The sequence below is a fragment of the Protopterus annectens genome, chromosome 13.part0 (genome assembly GCF_019279795.1).
Source record: "Protopterus annectens isolate FY-2018-M chromosome 13.part0, PAN1.0, whole genome shotgun sequence".
In the NCBI taxonomy this organism is placed as follows: Eukaryota; Metazoa; Chordata; order Ceratodontiformes; family Protopteridae; genus Protopterus; species Protopterus annectens.
The window spans coordinates 299836085-299859554 of NC_056747.1; the positions used below are offsets into that span (position 1 = coordinate 299836085).

Here is a 23470-nt window from a genome sequence, read left to right on the forward strand (position 1 = left end):
AGCCAGTCAACTATAAAATATACTACCACCAAGACAAACGGACTCAAAGACGGCCAGGTTTTCCATGGTAAAACCAGTTTATTCAAGAATGCATAAGTGCTTTTACAGACTGAGCTGATTCATCAGATGCTAACGCTTAAGCTAAAACACTCCCATTTAAGTATAGAATGACTACCTAATGGGTGGTCAGTGACTGTATTCCTTAAGTAACTTTTAAAAAGACATACAAACTAAAATATATAGGTATAAACTTACATACACATACATCAAAAATATATATAAAAAAAGTATGCATACATAAAAAATTAGGGGGAATATATATATATATATATCATAAAAAACATATAAACATGTAACCTAAACACTATCTCTGAATAAGAGGCTTAGATTTCAACCTGGGTCTGAGTGGAACAAATTAATTGAGGCCATGAACATGGCCTCCCCTTACCCTTATTATCCACTTCGACTCAAGCTGTTCGGTAGTATTTCTAATATTACCACCTCTTATAGTCTCATGCACCCTGCCTATAACCATGAATTTAAATCTGTGCTCTGCACTGGTAGCCAAAACATGCTTCACTAGAGCACTGGCCTTATTGCCTTTATTAACATAATTAATGTGCTCTCTAATCCTTTCTCTCAATGTTCTGTCTGTTTTGCCCACATAAAATTTGGAACATTGGATACAATAAGCTAAATAAACAACATGTTCAGTACTGCAGGTGGCAAACACATCAAATCGGTACACTCTATTCTGATCTGGATGTTTAAAACAAGATGTTTTAACAAATGTATTGGCAAACTGAACATTTTCCACATGGAATGGTGGCTTTAAGTTTATAGTCCTTTTTTGTGTGTGGGATAACAAAGTGTTCTCAAAGAGTTCAGATTCTTGAACAAAAACTTGGGTGTAGGATCTAGTAATTCCCTGTTGTCCTTATCTGTAATTAATATATTCCAGTGGTTTCTTATGATGTTCATATAAGGGGAAACATTATTTGAAAAATATGACGGCACCTTTAACTTATTTCCACTTGGTAAAACATGATTCCAAGTATTCGTGCCATTCTCCTAGAGAAATAAGGTTTAGCCCTGCTGTTCCTTAAGGATTTAACTTCCTCAATGTTATAACAAATATCACTTTCACCATAACATCTCTGTTCTAACTGCTGTTTCATGGTAGTAACCTGATCAAAAAAAATCTCAATCCAAACATCTAGTCTACATGCTCATACAGTTGGTTTTTAACGGCAGTATTAAAAATATGGCCTAGATGCATACTACCACTTGACAGCAAGTGATTAATATAACAAGGTGTTCTGTGCACTGTAGTAAATACAGTTCCATTTTCATCTACTTCAACTATGACATCTAGGAAATTTATACACTTAGAAGATACAGTAGTTGTGAAGTGTAGGTAAGTTGTGGTGCCATTAACATATTTCTCAAAGTCATAAAGCTGGTCCATTGTTCCAACCCATAAGAAAAACAAATCATCTACAAATCTTCTGTAGAAAGATATAAACTGAGCAAAAGGACCATCCAGGATATATTCCTGTTCCCGCATTGCCATCACACCGTTGGCATAGCTATTGTCACACAAAGTGCCCATAGCTACGCCATTACACTGCCAGTAGATGGTATCACCAAACACAAAGATATTCTCCAATACACTTTTTAAAAGGGTAGACATAACAGTGATCTTATCACACTCCATCTCAAAATACTTACATAGAAACTGTTTGACCTTATCAACTCCTACATCATTAGGTGTTATGGTGAATAATGATGTAACATCCATCGTAACCAAAATAAGATTATTGTCCAACTGGTTGTTCTGCTCTAGGGACATGAATAAGTCACCTAAAAATGTTCAGTGTCCTTTAGAATAAATATGTTTTATTCAAAATATGTCTAATATTTTGTTCCAAATAAATAGATAATGGTTCTGTGAGCCAATTCCGCCCTGCCACTATAGGGCGTAACGGAGGCTGTTTTGCATTCTTATGGATCTTAGGTAGACCTTGAATCACAGACACCAGTGGATCTTTAACAGTAAAATATTCAAACAAGTTCCCATCAATCAAGTTGGTCTTATACAGTTTATTGAGTACATGTTGAAAACTAATTTTCATAGACTCAGTCTTTCTACTCTTAATTTTTAAGTAAAACGTATCATCAGCCAGCATATCAAACATAGCTTTATTATACCATTCAGTATCAAGGAGCACTATTGACCCACCCTTATCCACTGGCCTTATAACAATAGCATCATTATCCTGTAATTTCTTCAAAGCTAAAAACTCATCTTTAGTTAAATTAAACTATTGATTCTTTTTACTTCTGGTGCCTTGATTTTTATATATTTCATCAATGCAAAGCTTTCAAAGGCATTAATCAATGGATTCATTAACGGTACAAAAGTACTAGGTCCTTTAAATACTTTTTCATTATTTACATTAATATTATTGCTGGTATTATCTTTATAGAGCAATTTCAGCATTAAGTTTCTCGTAAATAACTAAATGCCTAAGATTGCCTCAGTAAAGATCAAATGTCTAGTGGGTATATATGATAAACCCTTCTGTAATACATGTTTTTGAAACTCAGTTAGTGGATGTGGAAGATAAATTCCATACTAGACTGTTGTTTTCTTGGTCTTGAGAATATTCATAGGATATTCTACTTACTTCCTCTTGTGCCTGCTGCGGGTTCGTGAACGTGCTTGTTGTTTCCCCTGGCTTCCATTTCTTGAAAGTTAAAGGAAAAGACAGTTCCTGTTGCACTAAAAGGTTTTGCATTCTCTGTCCATGTTAATGAACAACTCCACTGTCTAACCTAAAATTTCCGTTGGTTTCATTAGATTTGTGCACTTGAGATGTAACTAAGAGCGTCTTCCTTCTAGGTCCTAGCTCCTTTTCATTGTCCACTGCATTTGATAATAACGCTGAAATCACAATGGGCATGGCAGCATGTTCAGACATCAAATTTGCCTTCTGATTGGACACCAATGATGTTACTATGGGAACAGATTGCTGTTGCTCAACGGAAGTTGTCCCAGCTGAAAGGGAAAGCTGATGCCCTTCATAACCAGTGGATAACTTATCAGCATACTTGGGCCACAAGAAAACATGGCCCTGTGAAAAGTAAGAACAAGCTTTTATTTATTTATTTATTTTACATTTGTTGACCGGGCTAGTCTAACTGGATACATGTCCATTTTCAGTAGAGGCCCGGGGAGATAAGCTCCAAAATTATGCTAATATAATAGTAGTACAAAAAATGAAAAGACACGAAAAGAAACATCAGAATAAAACATTAAAATACATTATTGCTGTAGAACATTGTAGAAATATCATGAAAAGAACCATGGATGCACAGTTTAGCAATACAGTAGTTCTAGAAGCAAATATCAGTGGTTAAGGGGTTGACATTTGACATGTAGAAGAGTAGAAAAGAAAGATTAAAATTAATTATTAAGTTTGTTCAGAATTATACATTCAAGTAAAACAGTTAGTATACATTCAAAGCTGAAATACAGGTGCCTGGAGCAGGGGAAATTTTCCAATTGTATGTACTACAGGGTAGTTTGCAGACAATAGAAGACTTGAAAAAATAGAGCAAAAAAGAGGCTTAGTAATCCGACTAGGTGGTTGAAGGCGGGTGAAAAACAGTATTGCTATACAATTAGTGCTAATCTGGGTTAGTACATGGGCATAGCCATTGTGTTTTAAGGAGCCATTTTAGTTGATATTTGAAGAGTGGTAATGATGAAAGTAATGCTAGGTTGCTGGGAAGCCTGTTCCAAATCGTCCCCACAGAATTAGAGAAAAGGGAGTCTCCTGCTTTATTATAGGATTTATGGATGGTTGCTAGTAATTTATTTGCCGAGTGAAAGGTAGTAAGATTTCTATAGGGGGAGATTAGGCTACTGAGAACAGGAATATTATTAGGGTGATAAAGTATCTTATGGGTGATAGTAAGTTGTTGAAGTAGTAGCTGGTTTTGCAGTTCTAGCCAACCAAGCTGTTTGAGATTTAGACAATGGTGGGTTCTAAGTGGTGAGCCAGTGGCAAATCTAGCAATGTTGTTATAGGAGGTTGTCAGTTTATTAAGGTTACTTTTGGAAAGATTGGTATAAATGGGTGAGGCATAGAGAAGGGTACAGATTAGATGGGTATGGGCAATGGTGGTTCTGGCTTCAGGGGTTAGGAAAGATTTTATTCTGTAGAGAGAGCCAAGTTTTCTATTAACAGTTTTGATAGTCGTGTTAATATGCGAGTCAAAGTTAAGATGTTGATCAATTGTTATGCCTGATAGTTTGGTGGTTGGGTCTGGTGCAATGACAATACCATTATTGGCCTTGACAGTGAGATCAATAGGAGAGGATTTTAGTGTTGGAGTAAAAAGCAATAATTTAGTTTTTTTCGCATTTAGTAGGAGGCAATGTTGTTGGAACCATTTTTCAACTGAGTTAAATACAGTTTGGGTAATGGTTTGAAGCTCAGCTGACGAGGGGGAAGTACACACTAGTGTAGAATCATCTGCATATTGAATGCAGGTGGCTTGAGGAATGTTTAAATGCAGATCATTAATGAACATTGAGAAAAGGAGAGGTCCCAGGATAGAGCTGTGTGGGACCCCTAGAGTAACAGGAAGATTAGTGGAAAGGTTATTGTCCCAGAGGACAGCTTGCTGTCTATTTTCTAAATAGGACTTGAACCATTGTAGTGCCTGAGAGCTGAATAAGAGTGATTTTAGTATGCCTAGAAGTATTTGATGGTTCACCATATCAAAGGCTTTAGAAAGGTCAATAAAGAGTGCAGCAGAGAGCTTATTATTGTTGCGATGTTTGTTAAGGCAATCAGAGAAGGATAATATAGCAATAACCCATGCCTGGGTGTGGGTAATGCTGGATTTACCACAAACAAACTCAGCTGGCCAGCAAGTTGCAGTTGTATAAAATTTAACCAGCCGAAGACAGATGGTGAAAATTCAGACTTTAATTCCCAAATTAATCTTCCACCATCTGTCTTCGGCTGGTTAAATTTTATACAATTGCAACTTGCTGGCCAACTGTGTTTGTTTGTGGTACTTTCCGGCCGTGCATCACCCACGCGCACAGCAATTGGTTTGGTCTAATGCTGGATTCACCCACGGTTGGCGTGGTTTGATCACAAGGGCAAAGCCCGAGTGGCCAAACAAAGCCAACTGTGGGTAAATCCAGCATTACCCACACCCAGGCATGGGTTATTGCTATTATACAATGACATTATTTAAGAAAAAAAATAATTACTTTTCTTAAATAATGGCATTATATAATGCCTCCTTGCTGCCCTTCCGCAGCTGTCTGGTATTCTGCGGCAGTTCTGATGTACTGCACATGCGTATGCCTACGCAGTACATCAGAGCTGTGGGCAAAAGCAATGGAGAAAGCAAGATCTCCGTTGCTTTTTACAAACTGTTTTGCTATGTTAAATGGGTTTAACATAGCGAGACAGCTTTAAAAAAAGCAATGGAGAATCTCTGTTGCTTTTTTTAAAACTGTCTCGGTATGTTAAACCCATTTAACATACCGAGACAGTTTTGAGAAAAGCAACGGAGAAAGCAAGATCTCCATTGCTTTTTAAAAACTGTTTCGCTATGTTAAATGAGTTTAACATAACGAGACAGCTTTAAAAAAAGCAACAGAGAATCTCCATTGCTTTTTTAAAGCTGTCTTGCTATGTTAAACTTGTTTAACATAACGAAACAGTGTGAAAAAAGAGTTATAGTAATGGAAAAAGTCCGGGCGACTGGACCTTTTTCCATTACTATAACTGTGATTTACAACGTGCACGCTGACCAATCAGCGTGCACGTCTTTGAATATTTAATGGGGGTCGTTGTATAATAGAGCAGTAGTAGTACTATAGAAAGGCCTAAAACAATGCTGACAGTCTGATAGAAGGTTATTTTGGAGAAGGTGATCAGGTAGTTGGTGGTGGATACATTTTTCCATTACTTTGGCTAGCGGAGAGAGTAGGGCTATGGGACGAAAGTTAGAAAGTTCTATTGCGTTACCACCTTTGTGAAGTGGGATTATGTGAGAGATTTTCCAGTGATGTGGGATGGAGTCTTTGGTAATGGTCCTACTGATAAGTATGGAAATAGGGTAGGACAGTACTTTTGCTGCAATTTGCAGATATTCAGCTGGTAGGAGATCGGCTGAGGGGGTACATGGTTTCAGTTTGGTAAGTATGGTAAAGATGAGGGATGTAGGAACTGGCTTTAAATGAAAGGTAGGGGTGCGCTAGTCAGGGGGGATGTGAGGGTTGAGCTAACAAGAGGTAAGGAGTTAGCAAGAGATTGTACAGTTTCTGTAAGGAAGGTATTGAGGGCGTCAGCAATCTCATTGGGAGAGTTTAAGGAGAGACCTGCAGGGGTTGGAGTCTTGGTGTGGCCTGAGTGTAAAAGTCTATTTATAGCTGACTAGAAAGTTTGTGGTTTTTGTTGATGCTTGTGCTGGAGTTTAAAGTAGTAGTTCTTTTTATCAAGGAGTATTGATTTTTTAGTGGCATTTCTTAAATGTTTACAGTTCTGGTGGTCAGTTAGGTTTTAGTGTTTCTCTATTTAGACCAGATCTTATTTCTTACTAGGATTTTTTGTCTAGTCTCTTTAGTGAGCCATGGAGCAGCTTTACTTCTAGTTCTTATAGATGGAGTAGGGGCATGATATTCCAGGATTTGTAGGAATTTGGAGTTAAAACAGGATACTGCTTCCTCAATGGGGAGTTGTTTTAAGGGAGAGTAGGCACAGGCTTGCAGCTCAGCTTGAAAGCTAACCGGATTAAAATCTTTTTTGTTCTGTGTAATTTTAAAGATGGTTTGGTTGGGAATGAAGGTTTTTTGCCTGATTATATAAGTAAGGAAGTGATCGCTAATATCATCAGGAAGGGTATCTGCTTTATAAGAGAGGGGATGACTGTTTACTAGGATCCAGTCTAAGGTACTTTCTTTTCTACTAGGCCTATGGATTCTGGTTGGGGTGGTGATAATTTGTGAGAAGCCATAGAGATTTATATGGAGTGTAGGTCTGGATGAGGTACAGCTATTCCAGTCAATACTAAAATCACCAATTACAATGGTTTCTTCTGGGAAGGAAGAAGAAAGCCAGCAGAGGATAGTTTCAAGGATGTTGATGTTATTGCCTGGAGGTAGGTAGGAGCATATTATATAAATGGACTTACTAGCATTGATCTGAAGCTTAGGGATAAGGATTTCTGCATTACTATCTAGAGGTAGTTGTATATCTACTGTGGAAATCTGTAGCCCAGACTTAAACAGAATTGCTATCCCACCACCCATTTTGGTTGTACGGTCTAATCTTATTATATTATAACCTGGTGGGATGACTTCATTGTCCTTTGTCACTGGTTTAAGCCAAGTTTCTGTTAGACATAGGACATCAAAAGAATGGGTGTCTAGTAGAGCATGCAGATAGCTGATTTTATTATTTAAGCTCTGTATGTTAAGATGACCTATGAATAAAGAGTTAGGAGTTTTAGTGGGGGTGAAAGGGGTGGTGGGCTGGGGTTAGTGGGGCTTGAGTGGGGTGTTGTATGGTCCTGGGTTGGGATGAATATCACCGTGAAGTAAAGGGTGTTGTTGAAGAGTAAGTAAGAACTTTAGGAGTTTGTAGAGACTATTTTGAGACTTTCTGGCTTGCTGGAAGGTAATATGGACTAGCCTATGACACTTTGGGAAGAGGTAGGTTGAGGCAGAGGTGATGTTAGCATGGCTATGGGAGCTTGGTTGACTTAGAGGCAATGTTTGTTTTAGGGGGTGGAGGGAGTCCGTATAATGTAGGTTTTCATACAAGGTAAGGACAAAGGATATAGATAGAATAGGTGTTACAGCAAGTAAGAGAACAGGATTTGTTAGTCTTGGTTGGTGAGGTAAGGGAATTTTAAGAAAGAAAGATAGAGTGACAACAAGAAATAAGGGTTGTTAATGAGATAGATTGGAGTCAGAATAGAATCAGAATAGTATATTTGGGTGGGTAATATGAAGAGTGATAGGAGTGTACTTGTGTATGTATATGAAGTTACAGGAGAAATTAGTTTGGTAATTGGATAATTAGTGTAAGGGGTGTGGCTTGTGATGTATAACTGTAAGAGCACTGGCGTGGGTAGGAATTGGGGGTAGGGCAGGGGAGCAGAGTGAGCCCGCAGGGCGAATGGAGCAGGCAGAGCCAGAGAGGGGAAAAATGTCAAGGAGAACAATCAGTACAGTGTGAAGATCAGAAGGTAAGTGTATAGAGTTCAGGAAGAAAGTAAAGAGGGTTGCAGAGAGAGCCTTAGACTATTATGAGTGCTGTGTGGGATAAGAATCTACTGGGACACGAATTAGAGGGAGAAATAGAATGCAGAAAAGGCTAGGAGCTCAAATTAGGGAGACTCACTAAAGAAAAGGTAAAGAAATACAGGGCAGTTAGCTGTTAGTAGAATGCCACCTGGTGGCCAGCCACATAATTGCAGTGAGAGAAAAGGTCCCCTAAAGGGGATATGAAGCTGGGGTAGAGGAGGGAGATATCCTAGTTAGGAGTAGGAGGGTATAAATGGGAAGTAAGGGTTATGTTAAGGCTAAGATTTGGCTGCTGGCTAACCTGGCAGGGATGCTTGTTTAACCTAGCAGTAGTATTCAGCTAAGCAATAGCACCATTAGAAGACATAAGTTCACTGTATTCCTTTCAGGGAAAAAAACTCTCAGGGAGCAGGTCGATTTTGTCACTATTCAGGACTCTATTCTTTGGCTTCCAGCAGGGCACATTCAGGTAGACTAGTGCTGGGACAAGCAGGAACACAAAGCTGGTACATATAGGAAAGAAAAAAAAAATGTTATGCTTAATGCTGAAACGTTTCCTTTCATAGACTTAAAGTGAGTCTAATATTTCATTAAGATGTTTATCAAGTATTTCACCATTAGAAAGAGAAAGGGGGTCTTTTTGTTTCAGGAAATCTAATTTTCAGCCTTTGTATTGCAGTACTGTTAAAACTTTTGAACAACTTGTCATTCAGGAACTGCAGGTTAATCAGGCTCAGATATTTAGTCATTTCTCCCATAACCTAACGTTGGATGAGTGTCAGGCATTACAATCTCTTGTTAACAACCCCAATATTGTAGTGGTAGGGGCTGACAAAGGTGGGGCCGTGGTTATTTGGGATAAAGTACAGTATGAAATGGAAGCCCTCAAACAGTTGAATGACCCTATTTCTTATTGTTCCTTACCCATGGACCCTACTGGTGGGTTTAAATCTGTTATTGATCAAACAGATTTTCTGTTTATTGTGCATAAAAAAAATAAAAGAAAGTAATATGTGTGTGTGTGTGTGTGTGTATGAATGTGTTTGTGCATGGATGAGAAATGCAGAATTGTAGTGAGAAAGAGTGAAGGAGAGAGAGAGAGAGAGAGAGAGAGACAGAGAGAATGGATACCGTTCAACTTCTTTGCTCAAGAAATAGGAATAAAGCCAAAGATGTCTGGAGAAGTGGATGACAAAAGTCAACATTTAACTATAACAACAAAAATTTTCTAAACCATAAGTAATATGAAATTGTAACTTTTGGCTTCACTGACTGACAGTAATATAAAGTGATTTACCAGAAAATTATTTTCAGTGCACAGGACAAGTTTAGAGACAGTTAGGAGGCTTTATACTGCATGATTTTGTTTTTTCATTCATGTAATATCAATGAGACATCTCAAATATATTCCGGCAAAAAAAAATCAGTATTTGCTGAGCACATTTTTGTGTGTGCACGTGTGTGTGGACATTAAATATTTGCACACAACTTATATTTTGGATGTAAAATACTTCCTCCGACATCAATTCCATAAGCTACAGCCAAGTTTGAAACATTTGGTGAAAGAACTATTTCACATTTAAAAAAAAAAGATGAGAAAAAAAAACAATACAAAACCATTTAGTAGTCCATTGTCTAAGTGCAATAATGCCCTCCAGGGTGTGTTTTAAAGTAGAAATAATGGACATTTCTGGGTAGAAAGACCCACCACCTGTAGCATCAGGCCACATTACACCCCTGGACAATCCGTTATTTCCCCAGTTACGCCCACCCTGTCAGGCAATATTGTTTGCTTCAGTGATTCAGTGACCTGATGCATCTGTTCTCCTACAGTATTTTTACAGGAGGAATTAGACACAGAAAACCTTCATTTGCAGTTTGATCTATAATACTGCATATAGATGTCAACATCTCCTTACCAAACTGACATTTATATGTTGATTTATATTTTAGGACCATTATATCACTTTAACTAGATCCTGGGAAGCTCTAGAATCTGATTTAACCTGGACTGGCCTCATTCTGTGAAAGACATTTAATGACATAATCTTTTATACATGCTATATTTTGTTTTTAGAAGAAAATGCTGACTGCACAGTATCTTTGCAATTGCACACCACAAGGGGTGGGAGAGCAACATTTGTTACTAAAATTGCAACATAATTATCTTTGTCAACTGCAGCCATATGGTGGGAAAAAAGGAACTGAAGGCGACATGGTCAAAGTAGCCTGTCTTACATAATGTAATAAGACTGCCCTTACAGCAGCCATATGTAGGTTAAATTATTAGATGGTAAGGATTCCAGAAGACAGATTATCTCCAAAGGTCTAATGCATCCTATGTGTCTTTCATCATCTTGTGATTGCCATTCTGGAATTTTCTAAGGGGCACAGAGTTAGCTTCTTGGATTATCCAAGCTCATATCATAATTGTCACAGCCTAACAGTGTGATTTGCTAGCTGTTTATATCAGTATTCCTGTCCACATGAGCAAGCGAGACCCTAGGGCTTTGTTGCTGTCTGTTTAGTAGGTCCTCTGAGGATGCAGCTTGCAGATAAACAGACCAGCGTTCTTTGCACTACCCATCAGTAACCATGCCTTCTTAAAGATGCAGTGGCCTGAGACTGAGAATAAGAAAGTGAAGGGGTGAAGCCCAGTGCAAAAAAATGCTTATTTTTTTTATATTTTGTTTACTTGTATTGTAGTAAGTTGATTTTTTTGCTGAACTTTTCTGTTGGCACTCTAAGATATCATGAGGAGGCATAGTCATAACTTTAACACATCCAGCTTCCCATTTGTCATGGGTCTGTCCATACAGCTGAAGGGCTAAATGGACAAGGTCCTGTATCATTATTGTTATTTGGTCAACCTTTAAAAACAATAGCATTATTGTCATTGTAAAAGTTCTGCTTCAAATTGCTCATTGCCAATATTGTTTCAAACTTTAGCATGTCATTTCCTTTGTTTGATCCTTCTGGTGATAATAATTGTAATAAGAATACTTGCTTCATTGTAATTGATGTGATACTATGTGTTCTTCAGTGTAATGTCTGCCCCTAGGACCAGTGTCATGTCTGTTACCCAGTTAATGATGAAAATAAATTAATTAAATAAATCAGTAAATAGGTCACAATCCACTCACTAGAAAAGATGACACCTAATCAGAATATTTCCCTTTCCTTACTAACTTCCAAACTGAGATATCGCTCACTCTGTCTAACTCTGACTGGGTATTTTGCAAGAAACTCATATATTCTATATAGCTATTTTAATAATACTGCAGTGTGTCTACCATCCTTTCTGTCCATTTAATCCCAAACATTAATTCCCTTGAGAACACCTGTACTTTATAAAAAGACTGTCTTGATAGACATGGTGAATTTCTTCTAAAGTAAGAAGCCAAATAGTGAGTGACCCAAATGGAAATAATAGATGAATCCTAAACATTCACTGATCCAGTGAAGGGGGACTGGCATAATCGTTAAGGTCTTTACCTCAGACATACAAGGTACTGGGTTTAATTCTACCGTCTTGCTATTAGCTAAGCTTGTAATAGTCTACAGACTGAAAGCCTAATATTTGCCTATGTACCTAGGAGCAAAGGAACCTTATATTAAAACAAAGTGTGGTATCAATATGAAACGGTACCTGATTACATTGATCAGTTTGTGCGGACAAAGCGGTATGGATTTTCATCTAAAAAAAAATTTTGAAATATATAATGAGATATGAAACAGTTTAATTTGAAGATGAACGAAAATACAAAAATAATATGGATTCCTTTCACTGTATCATAAAATTGCATAATTGTTCTTGAATCTCTTGTTCGGTATATATTTCTCGGAGGTACAGGCTGGCCAACACGGAAGGACTGTGGCTGACCAAGTTCGCAGATGACTGCAAATTGGGTGCCATAATTGACTCTCCAGCTGACACAAGCATCCTCCAAAAGGGCCTCATAGAAACAGACAACTGGTGCCAGAGCCATGGCCTCAAGCTAAATACCAAAAAGTGTATAGTCATCCCCTTTGGCAAAAACAAAGTGCCCACCAATTACCACATAGGTGGTAATCCATTAAGTACAGAAGAAGTAATTAGGGACCTGGGGACCCAAGTTGATAGCAATCTCTCATTTGACAACCACGTGGCCAAAGTGGTTAGAAAAACATTTTATATAGCCCACCTAATCATGAAGGGATTCACATCTGGATCAGGGGAGGTCATCATGCTTCTTTACTCATCTGTCATCAGGCCCATAATTGAGTACAATGCGCCTTTTGGTATGTACCTTACCAGACACCTGCAGCAACTGGAAAGACCCCAAAAGTACCTCACCAAGAGGATCAAAGGGCTCAAACAAATGCCATATGCTGCCTGGTTAAAGAAACTCCAGCTCTACTCAGTGGCATACCACCTGCTCAGAGGCGCTCTGTGCCTGACGTATAAAGCCATGTCCAACCCGGAATTAATGGACATGCTGCACTTCAGAAAATCCAAATCCCATCGAGCTACGTGCTCGAGAGACTTGAACCTCAGCACTGAAATAAATAGGACATGCTGGAGGGACAGATTCATAACCCAGAGGCTCCCTTCACTCTGGAATAAAATCCCAGTCTAGGTTAGGCAGAGTCCCTCACTGACTCTCTTCAAGAGGAATCTTGATGAGTGGATGGGAGATCATAGGTTTACCCCGGGTATCACTTCTGTGTCACTGTTAGACAGAAGCACAGTATACTAACCTCGAAAAAGGGGATAGCAAAACTAATTTAAAATGGGTGGCGAAAGCCAAACACACTCTGGCTAGGCTTATAAATGCCCTAGGGCAGATAGCCTAGTATGAACCTATGAACCTATAAGACAACTTCAGCTATTTATTTGTTTGGTTATTTATGTATGTATGTAAGCATTTATTTATATATTTTGAACTTAAAGATCAATTAAATGTAAACCATAAAATCAGCATGATAAAAGTTAATTCTCTTTCAGTGTTTACATGTAGGAGTCTGTTTTAACAGTTTATAAAATTGCTTTACTACATTTTTAAAAAAGTTTGTTTTGCTTTTTTTAATTTTTTTCAACTAAAACTGGTTTAAATTCAATTTTTATGATAGTTTTATTCAAGTAAAAATTAACTTAATTTAATATTATGCAAACTATCTTCCTTTATGAATATGTTTACCTGCATTATTTACATAACACTTGTTTACTGGGAAAGTCCAACTTGGAACAAAGACAATTTTCAGTGGAGGCCTGGGGAAAAACGCTCCAAATGCATGTCTTTGAAAAGTGGAAGGAAACTGGACCATCTGGAGGAAGCTCACACAAACACAGGGAGGACATGCAGACTCTACATAGAAGGCACTCCAGCTGAGAATTGAACTGGAGAGCCTCTTGCTGTGAGGTGACAATGCTACCGTTGCACCACTGCACTGTCCAATGTTGCTAAAGAACTGCTTAACCAGTCGGTGACCACTAACCACTGTTAAATAATAGACTGTTGAAAAGGAACATATGTGTACTCATCATAACTTCACAACATGCTACATATGTAGAATGTCATACCTCGGCACCCATGGTATGAGCATTATTACACCACAGCACCATATGCATATACACTGTTGCATATCTGTGATTTCAGCATAACATATCTTATTGTATGATTACACTGGCATACCCCTGCACTCTTTGAATCCAGACTGTTATAGCCAGCATTCTTTGTATTTCAGCAGTAACATGACAGCACAGTGTGTTATGTTTGATCACCATGTCTCCACAGTGGTGAGACGGGTATTCTATATTGTTCATCTAATAACTAAGGGCATAGTCTTCAGAAAAAAAAGAAGTTATAACCTCCCTGTACTCTTCCCTGATCAGGCCAATAATGGAGTACAGTGTGCTTTTTGGTATATACCTTTCCAAACACCTGCAGCAATTGGAGAAACCACAAAGGTTCCACGCAAAGAAAATTCAAGGTCTTCAGAATCTGTCCCATGTGTATCATCTGAAATCACTTCACTTTATCCTGTTTCATACAGACTACTCAGAGGTGATCTCTGCCTTCCATATAAGGCAATCTCTGACCCTGCTTTATTGCGAATGTTGCATATCCACAAGTCAAATGGTACAAGGATTACTTGCTCTAAAGACCTTAACCTAGTATGTAACATTAATATGACCTGCTGGAGGGACAGATTTATCTCCCAGAGGTTACTACACCTGTGGAACAGACTCCCACTTCATGTCAAATAGAGCACCTCTTTGGCCCTCTTCAAATGCAATTTGGATGATTGGATGGATAACTGTAAATTCACTTTGGGGGTTCCACCTGTGTCCCTGTTGGATGGGGCAATAGGTACTGATTGTGGAAATAAGGGTAGAACCTGGCTAGGCTTGTAAGGGCTCTATGGCCATTAGCTTAGTAACTTCCTATGATCTTATGATCCTATGCGCATATGTGCTGACAGATCTGCACCTTTAGCAAGGGTATAGCTGCATCTGAATCTGTGTGCATACATACTCACATGCATATCATTACACGCAAACACCAGATGTGTACAATTGTCAAACCATGCACCATATAGTTGCATGAAAATCATTCTGCCACATGAATGTAAATCTGTCCATCTTCTTCTACTTGTTATAGTCATTGCATTCTAGCAACTTATTTATGCACATCAATATATCCCAGCATCATGTGCATACTTCTACACACATCAAAAGGCCCTACACAGTAACTTTGATATATGCAACACCATAACCTGGCATCTGTGCATATATACATTGTACCTTAGTATTCTGTATGTGTACTTAGCAGACACAGTACTGAGGTATGCATACAGTGCTAATACCTGGCACTCTACATATGCATATCATCAGACCATAGCACAATAAGCATGTTCAAAATTTACACAATAATATCTTTATGCTTACATAGTAACACACACACACACACACACACACACACACACACACACACATGCATGCGCGCACGTACACGCTTGCGTGCACACACACAAGCAGACACACACACACACACACACACACACACACACACACACACACACACACACACACACACACACACGCCAAATTTTATAATATAATGCATCCAGGGACATGACTACTTCTCACTGCATTATGTATATATGTCAGTATACTTCACTGCCATACATGTGGATGCAATTACAATGCAACACACTATATGAGATTTTATCACACTCTTACACACACACACACACACACACACACACACATATATATATATATATATATATATATATATATATATATAAACATTTGTAAAACATGAACATTATATACCCATCACCCTGTAAAGGTGCAATAAAGACAAGTACCATATGCGCCTATGTCATCACACCTCTTTATCCTGTGTGTCTGTAACTGTATCACAAAAGAGTAAATGACATCTATTCTCCACATCTCTGTAAATAACTTCCTTCATTATTTGCACTTAATACAAGCAACAACCATCTGCAGTATACTATAGTCAACGCAAATGGAAATATTTTATCTTGCTTTTGTTTATTGGATGTGCCTGACTGGTTTAGTGCAAAAACCCTTTTCAATGGAGACCCAGGGAGAAAGGTCCCACCATATTGCAAATATTTTTAAACAGGCATTCAATAATATATGTGAATAGACATTAAGTATATTGAATAGACATTAAGTAATATACATGAACAATTGCAAATACATTTTCTAATTAAATTACATTTATATGAAATAAAGGCATCAACTGCAGCATAAAAGATACTTGTGCATTGGTAAATATTGAACAATGAACATTTGAAGAGGTGTATTAATGGGTTTGTAAAACAGTTAATGGATTTGTATGATTAGTGCTTAGAAATTCTAAAAAATGGGGGTGAAAGAAGAAACTAGAAAAGGCAGAAAATGCTAATTTTATACTTAACTCATTACACCCAAGTGATGCCTCTAGTTGCTTCTGTAGTTACATCCCCCTGTTTCTAGGCATCAAATATTGCTTCTTCATATTTGCATTAATAATTTCAAAATCACACTACATACAAAATATTATAAGAGTTCATCTTAAAGCTTAGACAATGGCAAGCAAGCTGTACTGACATTTGACCTATAGCTAGGTAAAGAGATATTAGTTGCTGTTTATATAATATGTATTTATATTGTCATAAATTTCTTGTTTTTTTTTATACTTCAACGTCCAATTAACACAGAAAGAACTGCTTGGCCTCATATGAAAGCTCTGATCTGAAAAAGCAAACTGCTGCTGACAGTATGTTTACAAAATATTACAAACAAAATAATTACTGTGTTTATTGAGATTTATAAATTCCATTTTAAGACACAGAATCTAATGAATACTACCACTATAGAAATAGTTTGTGTTGAAGAGTTTGCCATTTACACTTCTTTAGTAACCTTTGTGGTTCTAGAGATATGTACATTTGTTTGAAATCTGAGGGCATAGTTTGCTTCTATCAAAAGGTTTAGGCTCTGCCGATTGGAGGTTACAGTGCAAACTTCTAGAGATCCATTGGAGGGGATGAGTAAAGAGGAAGTGTATAAAGCAGGTACAGAGACAATTATATATGCATGGCTAATATAAGCTTTATATAAGAAGTATAGTGGTGAGGGGTGAGTAGTGTCACAAAACTATATAGATAAGTTGTGTCTTTCGGCTTTTCCCGGTTAGGGGTCACCACAGCGGAACTCCGGTCCACTAATGATTGACAGTAGATTTTTACGTGCCGAGTTGCCAGCCCTGACGCACAACCTTCAGTGAAGGTATGTCCATTCACGCATGTCTCCACACAGAAGATGCTCTAGCTGAGAATCGAACAAGATAACGTCTTAATGTGAGGCGACAACGCTACCGCAGCACCACCACCGCAGTAAAACTATATAGATAAGTAATATGTATTTATAAGAAACAATTTACTTTGATACCAGAATATATTTTTATTATGCAATGGTGACCCATTTTGTGGCTAAAAAGATATTGTTGGACCAGCCCACCTATCTGCTTTCAAATTAAATAAATAAAATATCCTGTGTGTACCATGAAGTAGTGTAACCAAATGCTTTAAACACCATTACATCGTAACAATCTGTGTGCATACATCATCACAACCTGTCAGCATATGCATTCACATCATTACACCACAACATGCCATACATGTACATTGGTGCACCTTACATTTTTGTGTGCGTGTATGTATTGCCACAAAGTCCCACTGCCCACCTTATTAATGTATGCTAACTCTAACCCAGGTCCTAACCCTAACTCTGCACTTTTTGTTAGAAAAACACCTTTCCATAACATTACCCCTATTCAGATGAATTATATCTGAATGTGTGGTTGAGTTTTTGTGATCAGATTACAAAAGGAAACTATTTGCTTCCTTTTGCAGTCTTTTTTCTTCCTTCAGTTTATCTTTAACTTGAACTTTGAAATGCCAGCCTAGATCACCTATGTTTCATACTTGTGAATGGCAACAAATTAACTTATATTCGTTTTCATCTGGAGAGGTGGTATTGTGTCTCCTAATGGCTACCTCATGCTGTTTTGAGCTGCAATTTTGGGGCAGTTTAGGAGAAGGAGGAAGATCTATATTTGCCCTGAATGGGGGAGGTTACACGCCTCATCTCTTAGAAAAGGAATTGTCAAAGAGAAACAGAGAGAGAGAGAGACAGAGAGAGAAGCTTGTCTCTCTGTCAGAGAGGGGAAATACACATGGGAGGGGTCTGTAGTGCATTAAAGACTGAGTACCAGAGATGTTGACCTCTCAATTGGGAGAGAACTTGAACCAGGAGTTGTTCACCTAAGCTGTATTTAGAGTCATTTACCTGGACTGAATTGTGAGTCCCCTGTATACCATAGCTGAAAGGTATGATGACACAGTAACTAACCTGTACTGCAAAAAGAAAATATAAATAAAATACACTGGGGCTATAAATAATATTATTAATTACATGTATCACAGCACCAGTTATCACTGTAAATGGTCCATAAAGAATAACTCTCTTACTCAGTTAATGAAGAAATGCATATTTTTACACTGTTCCACCCTGACACCCTTTGCATGCACATCGTACACTCCAGTGCCCCATACATGAACATCATTATATGCCAGCATCCCGTATGTGCACATCTCCCCACCATGATAATGTCTGCATGTACACTGATATACGTCAGCAACATACGTATGTATAGCATTAAATCCTAGCACTATGCGCATGTGTATGCATGTTTTGCAACTCTAAACTACATGCTATACATCATTACTCCCAAAGACACTATATATATATATATATATATATATATATATATATATATATATATATATATATATATATATATATATATATACTGTCATACTCATGCATAATGTGACACATGCAGTATTACACTTTTGTAATGTTATTACATGTCAGTGTACTATGCATGTATACACTGTTACATGCCAGCACCCTGTTCATTGCAGATCATTGCATCCCAGCATGTTATATACATATACTGTCCCAGGCATTAATACATATTCATTGTTTATAAGAGGAGGATCAGAAGGTAGTGGTATCTGTTCGAATATGAGAACCTAATTACTCACAGCTTCCTCCTTTACATGATGTCTGTCTGTCTAACAGTATCTATTCCCATGTTGTTTTCTTTAAGCTTGCTGTGCATTGCATATGTAAATATAATTTTGCATCAATTTACTTTAAATAACTTCACTGCAACACTTCTTGAATTCTGAGGTTATTTCTGTTTTCTTGTGTGAGCCATACTTGGCAATAACACAGGAGCCCTGTAGTGGGCCCTCTGTTGCACCATATTTCCAAAATGGGGCATCACCCAAAAACTCAAGAAAACAGCTGTCTACTTACTAGTCATGGCTGGAGTTAAAGTGAGAGATGGTGTGTTACCTTTCAAAATCTAGGCAAGATCAACCTGCACTGGGATTATAAAGAGAAGCCCCAGGAAGGAATGTCTGAGTGTGATTGGAGAAGGAGAAATTAGGAGAAGAAAGGGTTATGACATGCAGGCTTAACCAGTCAGCATGATGCAAAAAAAAAAAAAAAATAGATAACGGAAACAGGATGACTTTTATAGTTCCAAATGTGCAGATAACAAGGCTGTAGAGGTTGTTACCCTTCAGGAATGTATTGGTGAGAGTACTTCTAATGGCTGTCCTTCAACAGATACATCATGCCAAGGAGGGAAGGAGAAGGTCATAAATATGATAACAGGATGGGTTAATAGACCTATTTAGACAATCTGAGGGCACGAAGTATGTATATAGTGGGAGAAAACAAAAGAAGAAGTAAGTTATGTACCTACAGTATCCACGAGGGTGAATTTAAAGGGTTACAAGTAAGAAAGAAGGAAACAAAAGAATGAACAATGACCAAGCGTTACAGCTAGATAAAGAAAAATGCATGGCAGGAACAAGCCAGTTTTATTTCACCGAAAGGGTGACACTATTCTTGAATGCATTAGCAGACGAGCAGGTAAAATGCAGCTCCTCACTATAGATCAGAAAGGCATAGGACAGATAAATACAATGAAGGGAGTTTGCCTGTTACTCTTATACTCAGACGACAGCATCACTAATCAACACTCATACGGATTAAAGACATAGTACCATTCTTTGCTTTAGGAATGACTAGCTAAACATTTCTGTCCCTCTGTCCTCCTGGAACCAGGCTACCTATGTCAGCTGGTTTAACAGTATTTTAAGTGGTGTTACTAGTACTTTTTTTTTTTTTAATTCTTGCTGTACTCAGAAATACAATCATCTAATTCACTATCTTGTTTTTAAACAAACATTATGATGTTTTTTCTCCTTGCTTTCTTTGTGTGTCCATGTTTGCAGATCTCCTACCTTTTTCCATGATTTGTACTTCATACTAAGAATTACTCTTTTTCTTTCACTTCTATATTCAGAGAATAAAAAATAACATCATTTAGGGGACACTGATTGGTCTGAACCCTCTTTTATATACTATGCCCCCTCTTTAACCTTGCATTCAATCTGTGATTATTATTGCTAATTTTTTATTTCACTAAAATTGCTCATAATGTTGTAGTTCCTTTTTTAACTGCCTGACGTATGTTTATGCTACATGTATTTTAGATATTCTGACTACATTCCTTATCTCATTCTAATAGTCGAGATAAAGTTCCATGCACACTGTTTCTTTATTCCTTCTTAAAAGTCAGCATTTGAGGCACTCAACATTCTCTGCCAGTATCATTTGAAAACCATAATATGACTAGTTTATCTGTTTTGCTCAGCTGCCAAATGAAATGATAGGTAGCCATAAGGTTTTTTAGTTTCCTCTTCTAGCAACTCCTTTCTGACCACATGCAGTTCACTAATGTCTCTTCTGCTTTTACTCCTGGTCTTACTCATGTCTCCTGTTATACATGCTTTCCTATTAGGCTTAACTATCACTTTCCCAGACCTAAAGCTTTAAGTTCCTCTTATAAGATTACTACACTTTGTGTGAATGTGTGTGCTTGTGTATAAGTAAATATATAAAATATGATATATACAAATAAATAAATGGCATTGTTTGCTTAGCCAAGCTTTACTACACTAAGTAATGGTTAAAAAATTACATCAAAGTCTGTTTTGTTAATGTTGTAACAAAATGATGGCAGGAAGGAAAATAAAAAGCCGCTCGACCAACAACGCTGAAATATTTTAATGAGTGTTAAGCGCTTTCAACTGATAAAAACAGTCTTCATCAGAACACGTAAATTAACAAAAACACAATATATATATATATATATATATATATATACTCTAACACCTTAATTAATTGGCAAAAATGTGCCAAAAGTCTAAAAGCAACAGTATTGCATTTAAAATAGTATATATTCATTTATACAAGTACACATATAAAGTATGTATATAAATCCCTTACTATATTAAAAATCCATTACTATATATAAAATATAAAATTAATATAATATGCTAAATAAACTAATAAATATGATTCAATGTAAAATGGATATATAAGTAGATTTGTATGTCTATTACTCTAATGTATATTACTCTAATGCTAAAAAAGGTTTGATGCTAATGTGATTGTTAATACCAGGAAATCTGGTTGCATCAGTATATATCTGCCATTTACTTTCAAGTAATGCTAAAAATATTTTCCAATTCCCCCCACTGGGGGAACACGTAACCTGATCAATAATGGCAAATACAAAATTGTGTTCATTCCCTTTATCTATAATATGCCTGGATAGAGCATTGTTACTATCCTGCTTCTTTATACTATAACAATGTTCATATATACGTTTTTTGAAACAACGTTCTGTTTTTCCTATATAGTAAGCAGGGCAACATTTATATGTTGCTAAATATACTACTTGCTTAGTGTTACAATTTCCATTTCTACATTTAATAATTGTATGATTGATGTCCTGAAGATTAATACTAGTAACCTCATTAATATATCTGCACTGATTGCAGGAGCCACACTTCCTAGTTCCTTTAATATAATCTATCCGCTGTTTGATACTACCTGCTTTTCCTAATAATTTCTTCAAATTGGGTGCTGTCTTATATACACATCTAGGGATATGATCCCACTGTTGGCCTATATTATGATTAATAAATACATCCCAATGTCTTTGTAAAATCTCCTTAATAGCATGTACAAAAGGAGTGAACATCAAAACACAAACCCTATGTGTTAATGACTCATTGTATTCTTTATACTCAGAACAACTCTGCTCCACTTTTCCTAATAATGGAATATATTTGTGTCCCCACTGCTTGAGGACGTATTGAGTAATGTCCTTCAGCATATATTCTGGATACCCACGCTCTTGAAAAAGCTGACAGATATTGGAAATTTCAACCCCAAATGTCTCATATGAGGATGTCATCCGGGCTGCTCTAATACATTGCCCTTTGACCACATTACGAAAAATATGTGGTGGATGATTGCTTGTGAAATGGATATAGTCATTAGAAAAAGTTGGCTTCCTATAGATACTTGTGGAAAATCCTTCGTCATGATGACTAACCAAAACATCTAAATATGCTATTTGATTGACACTGTAATTATGAGTAAACTTTAAGAATCCCGTAGTGCCATTAAGAAAAGTCATAAACTCTTCTATCTTGTCCACAGGTGCCTTCCATAATATGAACAAGTCATCAAGATATCTAGCATAGAACTCTATGTCCTCATAATATTGACTTTTAAACAAGTATTCCAATTCCCATGACAACATCACTAAATTCGCGAAAATGGGTGCACATGACGCTCCCATAGCGACTCCTTGAGCTTGTTTAAAGTATTCCCCCTGAAATGCAATATAATTGTGATCTAACACTAATGACATCATATCGCAAATCAGGCAAATCTTATCCCAACTGAGACCAGAAAAACATCTTAAACTGTTGGCAAAATATTCTAGTCCAATATCCTTGGGAATACATGAAAACAAATCGACAACATCAGTTGTCAAGAAAATTAGATTGGCACTCCATTTGTCATTAGTAAGTTTCCTTAAGAAATCCCACAAGTCCTTTGTAAGGTGTGGGATCCCTTTATACATATGTTTAAGCCATCTGTCAATCAGGACACCTATTTTAAAAGTTTTTGAGTGTGAACCTGACACTATTGGTCTGAATGGTGGATGTTCAATGGATTTATGAACCTTGGGAATGCCCACCATTTTGGCTAAGATGGGGAATTCCTGTTTTAAAAATGAATGTATCTCATACGTAATTCTACTATCAATAAGATACTCTTCAAGGGTCAGGTCTATTCTTTTGTATCCAATGTTGATCTGATTAATGGATACACTCTCATAATTCCCTGAACCATGTAGGATGTTGTGTAGATGTGTATAATACTCTTAGGTGTAAAAAACCACAACACCGCCCCCTTTGTCAGGCTTCATAATTCTAATGTCCTTATTACGCATATATTTATTGAGACAAAGTCTTTCATCAGATGTTAAATTGTCATCTTGCCTAAGCACATTATGTTTCCTGTTGTGATAATACAACCAATAGATGTCCTTACAAACCAAATATTCATAATTATTAACCTGTGGGTGTGAATTTGGGATGTATGTACTTTTTTGTTTA

General features: G+C 37.1%; 1 protein-coding gene across 1 annotated transcript in view; it reads left to right on the top strand.

Annotated features, from left to right (window-relative positions):
* LOC122787268 (chymase-like) overlaps positions 1-23470 on the top strand; it is a 240637-nt gene that overhangs the window by 159727 nt on the left and 57440 nt on the right. The window lies entirely within an intron of this gene.